The sequence below is a fragment of the Diceros bicornis genome, chromosome X, assembly GCF_020826845.1.
Source record: "Diceros bicornis minor isolate mBicDic1 chromosome X, mDicBic1.mat.cur, whole genome shotgun sequence".
Classification (NCBI taxonomy): domain Eukaryota; kingdom Metazoa; phylum Chordata; class Mammalia; order Perissodactyla; family Rhinocerotidae; genus Diceros; species Diceros bicornis.
The window spans coordinates 110,580,548-110,588,943 of NC_080781.1; the positions used below are offsets into that span (position 1 = coordinate 110,580,548).

Sequence of the window (8,396 nt, forward strand, 5' to 3'; positions counted from 1 at the left end):
CTTCTTGTGTTCTATGGCTGGACTAAGAATGAAACTGACACAAGACCAGATTCACAGGAGAAACATCCAGTTTAATACGTACGTTCTGGAGATCATAGAGAAATGATGCTCAGCGAGTGAACGTGGCAGGCAGTATATGTATCTTATACATAAAGAAACAATAAATTTGTGAGGAATGACAGGACAAAGAAACTTAGATTTGAGGCACGTAATTAGTGAGGCATTTAAGCAGAGTTTAGGCTTGAGGGAGCAAATTAGCAAGGTTTGTCTATGCAGGCTTCTTGGCCCTGACTTCCCTAGCTCTGGTGATAAGGATGCAGGGAGAGCACCTTTCACGTGGGAGATTTATTTCCTGCTTTCAGGGGGAACAGAGACAGGAGGATCAGAATTCCCTTTCTGCTTCTCAAGTAACTTTAATTCAAAACATCCAGTATGGCTATTGTGGGATATTTTGGGGTGGCCTGCCCTGGGTCCCAACAGTTCCCTCCTCTGAAACTTCCCTGGAAGTTTCACATATTAAAAGTTGAGTTGGTAGATTGTTCCCTTATTTCACTGGATCAATCTTTTGGTCTTGAAAATAGATCAGTTCAAGTAAACAGTTGGGTCTCATTTCAGGAGGCAGCGGTGCAGGTGGGCTCCCAGAGTTAGGTCTGTGGTATAAGCAATCAGGTATTTAAAAAGAGGCATTTCTTTGGAAACAAAGAAAAACAATGGTTAATGGTTGGAGCAAATTATAAACCAGTTTCTGAGGCTAGGGGACAGCCAGTCAAGAAGATTTCTAGATGTCAAGGTCGAAGCATCTTTTGCAGTTTGAAATGTCTCTGATGACGCCATCGGGTGTTCAGGTAAGCTTTCTGAGTGGCTGCCTCAGCAACAAGTTTAAACACGGGCTATCGTGGTGACCTCTTCAGTTTATATCAAGCCGTTCCGCTCCAGACTGTAGGGCTTCAGGGAAAAGGGGCAGCTTTAGTTCTCAATGATTGCATGTCAAAAGTCGTAGAAAAATTGGAACCGTTAGTTTGGAAAGTTGTAGCCAAATGTTTGAGGAAACTAGGAGAATTTAGGATCCAGTTCAGTTTTTAGGTAAATAACAAAACTTTAAGGAAAATTAACAGCACTAAATTCTAATATTCACAAGTGTCTACTATAGTCTCTACTGAAACATAATTTTTCTCTCCAAAATCACCCTTACTTGTACCAAAGGTAGCCAAATTAAGATTAATTTGTTTGCAAAATAAGTCTCATTTCAATAAACGTGGCCCAATTATTTACATAAGTGTGACAAGAATGGTGATGGATTGTCTAGGCTCTTTTAAATCTACTTTGCTGGAGCTTACCATGAGCAACCTCCAGACTGAACTTTTAATAGCCTCTCAAGGCTCAGAAGCCAAAACAAGTATTTTGCCTGCAATACCTATAGATTTCGATGAATTCCTCTCTTCTCGAGGATCCCAAAATATCCTGAGGTTTGTGCACCTGCCAGGAAGTGACATTCTTTTGTTTATTTGTTTTAACGTTGGTTAAGACTTTATAAAATTGTTGGAACAGAGAGAATACAAATATTTAGACGCCATAATGATAATTTTAAGAACAGGCAAGGCAAATATACATTATTTACCATAGCAAATTATCAAATTTCCCGTTACTTTTATTTCTTAATGTTTTAGGGGGGGGAAGTGACCTTCTTTACTCACCTGGGAAGGTTGCTGGGAACCCTGTAAGCCGATATTTCCAAAGGGCTTTATTTGGCTCCATAAAGTCAACCTTAGTTCCTTATAGCTGTCTGGACATATCTGAGTCGATGCATATCTCTCTCACATATGAGATTGTGGTCAAAGCCTTTGCAATATAACCGATGTTTCCAATTGCGTCCTGTTACAAGGAGAACAGATTCTTATTGAACTTATGCAACTAAATACATTGTCATGAAAATAAGAATACTCACTGAGAGGTTCTGAATTCTGGAGGGATCAGGTAGGGAGAAAAAGGAAATGCTTCAATTCTGCTTACAAAGGTATAATTCACCAAATTATTGCAAGTCATAGATAGCTTAAGAGAAAAGAAGAAAACGTTTCCTTCAATCTGGAAAAACAAAAGCTTAGAGAAACAGTAATATTTCAGGCAAAAAAGTCATAAAAATTATAATTATCCTCATCAGCTACTTTAGTCCCATGTAATTACTTCTTGTCCTGCTTGAATCAATTTTTTTTTTCTATTAGTTCTCTCGTCTTCGCCTGAGGATTGCGAGTGATAGGAACAGCGATAATTCCAAGAAGTTTGCAAGGTTTTCATTAAGGCTCATATGATTTGCCCAGAGAAGTGGTTGCCTCGATCACTGGAGATTGTGGAAGGTATATCCTAAGTGGGAAACCCATTTTCTAACAGTGTTCTTTGCCACTGTGAGGGCATCAGCTTTGTGGCAAGGGAAGGCTTCAACCCACCTGGAAAACATACATAATACAATAACAAGAACATATTGACAACTCACACTAAGCGGCAGTTGAATGAAGTCCTGCTGCAGGTGCTCAAAGGAGCCAGAGGGAGGAGTCCTGAGGCCTCTGGGGACAGAAATAGTTTTTCCTATAGTGGGTGAAGGAATGTAAAAATTGAAAAATGGGGTTTGCCAGGGAGCTGAGAATAACCAAGAGGATGTCCTGGGTTTCCCATAGCCCCACTGTTTCTTTAAGTTACAGCCATTGTTTACCCATCTCAATTTCTCTCTGCTTCAGGAGCAGACTGTAGCCATATTACAAGGATATTGGGATGGCAAAGGTCTGATAATGAGGGGTTAATTTTTTTTTTTTTTTTTTGCTGAAGCAGAATGAACTTTATCCACATGTGTCATAACCTTTATAGAGTCTGCTGTTGCTGCCTTTGCATGAAAGTCAGCTGAGGCACTCTCCTGATAGTTAGTGCGAGCCTCACTTTTGATAACAGACAACATTTTATATCAGGACATATTAGACTTCCAGGAATTTCACATAATTTCTGGAAATCTTATAACATACACTGATACAGATACAACATAAAGAAGGCTTAATGTTATTTCTTATTTGATAATGCCTCCCATGTAATATCCAATAAGCCTAATTATTTTAGGCTTTACCAATACTCTTTATCAAATAAAGACTCTAATATCCCTTTTTTAATAAGGAGAGAAACAAATCTTTTGAGATGTTTCAGGGATCCTCTGAAAAATCCCAAAGTTCGCTAGAGGTCAAAAAGACTTCACTTTGAATTTCATTTTGGGAAGTTCGTCCAAAATTTCAAAGAAGTTTTAAAACACTTGCCTAAATAGGATCACAGATCAGTATGAAACAGTATTTAATTATCTATTTAACCTAAGTGACAAAAGGATTTCAAAGACAAATTAAGAAGTTTACATAGCTGCAAAACCTTAGCTCTTTTGAACAGAAGAGACTCAGCTTTTAACATAAAGCACAGGAAATAGTTCTGATGAAACACAACAGAGTAAGGAAAAATCTTTCATAATCTCTCATCAGGAGCAGACCAATATTCCAAGAATACTTTGCTCTTTTCAGAGATGAAAAGAAAATCAAGTACCAGTTTTTTTAAAAACACACTGCTGATATTAAAGATTCTTTTTTCAAAAATCTTAAAAGAACAATTTAATTTTAGTTAACTTGACCACACAAGGTAAGATTTTCTTCTTTCTCTCCCTTTCTTTCTAACAGGGAGAGAAAGTCGAATTTTAATTTTATGCTAGCTTACTTTTGATATTAAAATTTATTTACTTAATTAAATTCATTCCAATCTTAGCCAGCCCTGACCACACATAAAATCCCTTTCCAAAGATTTTTTTAATAAACCTTCTATAACATTTTACGTCCATATTAGTTTGTCCCTTGTTCTTTTATTATTGTTTTTATTATTCAGAAATAACCAGCCTAATTTTGAGACAGAATTCTTATTTTTCTCAACAAAAATGCATCTCCATTCCTCATACCTTTTTTTTATTTTACCAAAAACATACATCTTATTTTCTTTGCATAGAGAGTTTTTCTTTATTATTTAGAGTAGCTTTATTTATATATATTAATCAAAATTATCAACCCTTAGAAACTTTAATTTCTAGTGAAATCTAAGAAGTAAGCAATTGTGAACTGTATGTTATATCCATATTCTTCAGATTGGCAAATTTATGAATACATTTTAAATTTTCTAGAAACGTATTTTTTCATACTGCAATCTTTCCATAAAGCACAAACATGTTTATTAATAGACCCAAATTTATCTTTCAGTTTTTCTGTAATAAGAAGCCAAAAGTAGATAAACCCCTGTCCAGTAATTAATGTTTTATTATTTTATCTTTTCTGGAGATGATCTAGATATTCAATGAACTTTGCATCATTTAACGTTACCTAGTCAAACTCTAAAGTTTTAATCCATCAAAAAGACTTGGGGAAGTTATTTTTAAGTTTATATACCATAGAACATAATTATTTCACCTAAAAACCTTTATTTTATTAGCATCTATATAATTCAATGTTCTTAACAATCGTACTTAGATTATTCATGAAAATTTCATGAGACATTAAAGCAGTTAGCCATCATCATAAGTTATCATTTTTTTTTTTGGCTGGCAAATTTTATAACAGAGATAACATTAGCTTATTGACTAATAACCCAGGTAGAATAAAAGCTGCATGTTTCCATTACAGCCAATGCTGACACCACTAAAGGCATGCCAATTTTAATTAACCAAGAAACTTAAGCAAGCTTTTATTTACCAAAGATTATTTTATATCACGTTAATTTGGTTGGTTTCTATTATATTTAGAAATAATTTATATAAGCGTTTACTTTAATTAAATAGAGCTCTTTAGAAATGAATTTTGCTCATACCATCCAGAGCTAGAAAAATACCGTATCTATAAGGTACATACATATATATAGACGGGTACAAAGAGAGATGTTGCAGCTTTTATTTTAAAAATTTCAGCCATGAATCAGGTACAATACAAAACTCCCTAATTTATAAATAATTGTGTCTCTAGCAGATGGAACAAGTTAAGATTACCTGCTTAACAGTTTTTGTTTTTTTTAATATTTGTGGGGAGGACTTTTAAGATTTATATTTGCCTTAGACAAGGAGGCTGTGAATCAGATTGGCAGCAAAAGAGCCTCTCTAGCAGCCTGCATTCAAAACAAAACATTTTCCCCTTTTTTTTCCTCTTTAACCTTAGGCTTTATTGATTGAGCTAGCCAGATTTAGCCTCAGGCACTGTGGGCTGTTATGTTTTGAGGTGTTTACATGTGGAAGACATGGTAAAATTCATAAATTTAAGGGACAGAGAGAAAAAAATGCAAGTTTTTTCTCTTTTTTCAAAGGAGTTTCAGGGTAATTGCGATTTAGAATTTTCCTTCAGTCTTAGGAATTGGGGATGGTCTAAATCAGAGTTCACGGAGAGGTTACAAGCCTTTTGAGACAAATAGAGACGGTTGGGGATTGGTGAAAGGGAATGGGTGGACTCTGAACTGCCTCTAGAGCTGCATTTTCGGTTTTGCAAGGATTTGTAGGGTAAGGGCAGTTGCTCTCAATTCCTCAGAAATTGCGTTGTAACTTAAACGACATCACAGTTTGATCTACCCATCCGATTACATTATTTTACATTAATTATCCTAATTTGCTTCTTTCCTCTGGGTACACAGTTTTATTTTAACTGAGGGAAGAAGGCCTATGAACAAATTCCTATCAGGCTCAGAATAGCAGTTTTTAATTTGGCCAATTTTTGACCACAGAGCTACTAAAAAAAATCCTTTTAGATATCTTGTCAGGTTTTTAGCTGAGGCAAACAGTAGATATTTCTGGCAGTGTTAAACAAGTCTATAGGTGCCTGCCCAGTGGCGTAGTGGTTAAGCTTGCGCATTCTGCTTTGCCAGCCTTGGGTTGGAGGTTCAAATCCAGGCCGAGGACCAAGGCACTGCGCATCAAATATGCTGTGGCAGCATCCCACATACAAAATAGAGGAAGATGGGCACAGATGATATCTCGGGGCCAATCTACCTCAGCTAAAGGAGGAGGATTGGCGACAGATGTTAGCTCCAGGCCAATCTTCCTCACACACACTAAAAAAAAAAAACAAACTACGCTACGGACCCAAGAGGTGTCCTCAGAGGTCACTGCCTTCCCAAGATCCAGCGTCACTCGAAAGAGAGCCAAAAGAAAGAACTGACAGCCTGCATGCCTGTCCCAGGCAGGCAGAAAGTTATGCCAAGCCCTTAGGATACAAAAGGAGACAAGCAAGTACGTAGTAGCTATCCCTGGAAGAGAAAAAGTCAATAACCAATGGGTCAGGATTTGGCAAAGAAGGGACCATGTGAAATTTTCTTTTATTTTTCTGTTGACTGTCATTCCAGAACGGCAGCTGGGTAGAGGTAAAAGGGCTATTATCCAGGGGACATGAATTCCCTGGGAGGGGGTTCTAGGATAAATCTGCAGAGGATATTGCATAGGGAGTCCTGAAGCTGGCAGAGCCTTGTCTTAGAGCCCAGCAAAGCAAGCTTACTGCCTGTCCTAGGTGTTTCCACTGACTTTATTTTCTAGCTTCCAGCGTTTACATGAGTAACCTGTATACTCTTAAAGATTAGGCTTGAGTGCTCTGTAAATCTTGTAGGAAAAGGAAGCTAAATTGGCAGACGGAGCCAGAAATTAAAATGGGGGGGGCTACGCTGGTTTTTTAAGTCTAAATTTTTGTTCTCTCATCTCGTTAGGGAGTCTTTATGTCTAGCCATTGTATTATTTTTTCCTTTTCCTTCTTAAGTGACAGACAACTGTACTTAACAGTGTCCTGCTTTTTTTTTTTTACAATATCTGCAAATATCTGAAGGCAAATAAGAAGAGGTCTGAGTGGACTGCAGCGGACTTGATTTTTGTTCTAATTTCTGCCTTTTCATCTTATTAAGGGAGTGTTAATGGCTAGCCATTATACCAATACGAGAGCTCTCTAAAACTTTTTTCTAATTTAGAAGTTTTTCCAATTTAAGGCATCCATCATCTGGCCATTGACAAGTGGGATCTTAATAGCAACTCAAACCAATAAGCCTTTTTATGGCTTAACCATGGATGCAAGAGGCATCCCCAAAGGAGAGTGCAAAGGATGCAGCCCTCACAAGATCCAAAAAGTTCACTCCCAAAAATAGCCTAGAAAGCAAAGGCCTTCGTTGCACAGGTGGTAAGGATAATGTAGTGAAAACAGTGTCCCCGGTCTCCCATGAGAGCGTGAGATGCCTCCAGTCACACACCCGATAATCTGTGACACCAGGCAGGCGCTACTGGAATGGGATTTTCCCAGCACTAACAAGCAACGAAGGCTGAGACGACAAAGGCCCCTTATGGACTGGACTCTTTACGACAAACTCCCCTGAGAGCTGGCACTGCCAGACAAAGAGAGCGTTAGCTTGTGACTGCGTGTCTCAGAACCCCATGTTTCGACTGGCCGCCAGGTGCACTCCGGTAAATGCACCTTCTGGGTGGCAGAGACCAGAGAAAATATTTTCACTGGTCACAAAGCCAAGCTCTCAGGACATAGAACAAGACATAAGGAAAAACATCATCTGATTTTTACATAGAGCACCCACAGCAAAGTTTGTCTAAACAGACGCCGGTCTGGTGAGAACCGTAAAACTCATCAGTCTGTGAGGCCGGCTCAAACAGCAGGCTTAACAAGGGCCTGTACCTGCTGTCCTACCCTATGACTTTTCCTCCTTATGACAAACGACACAGCAGACAGAGATAAAGGAAAGTAAAGACCATCCCTTGGAGGAAAGGATCTTTACCAGAGTTGGTTTTGTCCAAGAAACTAGTTTCACAAATATTTTCTCCTGCTAATCTACATTTAGAGAGAGAAAAAGAAACTCTCACCACTTCTGTTCCCACTGAACTCTGCAGACAGAGATCTGGGAGGCTGACATGGTAAGAAGGCTTACCTTTTTGCTGGCTGCTGTGTCAGATGTCCCAGAATCTCTGAGCTGTAGCAGCCTCAGGCGGAAAGCAGTTTCCCAGCTGCTGAGGTCTCGGTTGGCTTGCCAAAACTGTTGGGGTAGGGGAAGATCCCCTTTCTACCCTTCTTGTTTTCTTACAGCTGGACTAATAATAAAATTGACACAAGACAAGATTAACAGGAGAAAACCCAGTTTAATACGTACATATTGGAGATCATAGACAAATGATGCTCGGAGAGTGAACAAAGCATGTAGTACATATATATTTTACACAAAGAAACAATAAAATTGTGAGGAATGACAGGACAAAAAAACTTAGATTTGAGGCACATAATTAATGAGGCATTCAAGCAGAGTTTAGGCTTGAGGGAGTAAATTAGCAAGGTTTGTTTATGCAGGCTTCTCACCCCTAACTTCCCCCTAGCTCTGGT

General features: G+C 38.3%; 1 long non-coding RNA gene across 1 annotated transcript; it reads right to left on the reverse strand.

Moving 5' to 3' along the window:
* Positions 1-26: 26 nt before the first annotated feature.
* On the reverse strand, positions 27-2,793 carry LOC131400591 (uncharacterized). The gene is made up of 4 exons (XR_009217377.1): positions 2,489-2,793; positions 1,695-1,872; positions 1,338-1,476; positions 27-945 (listed from the first exon to the last, which is right to left on the reverse strand). It is a non-coding gene; the product is annotated as an uncharacterized LOC131400591 (long non-coding RNA).
* Between the last annotated feature and the right edge of the window lie 5,603 nt (positions 2,794-8,396).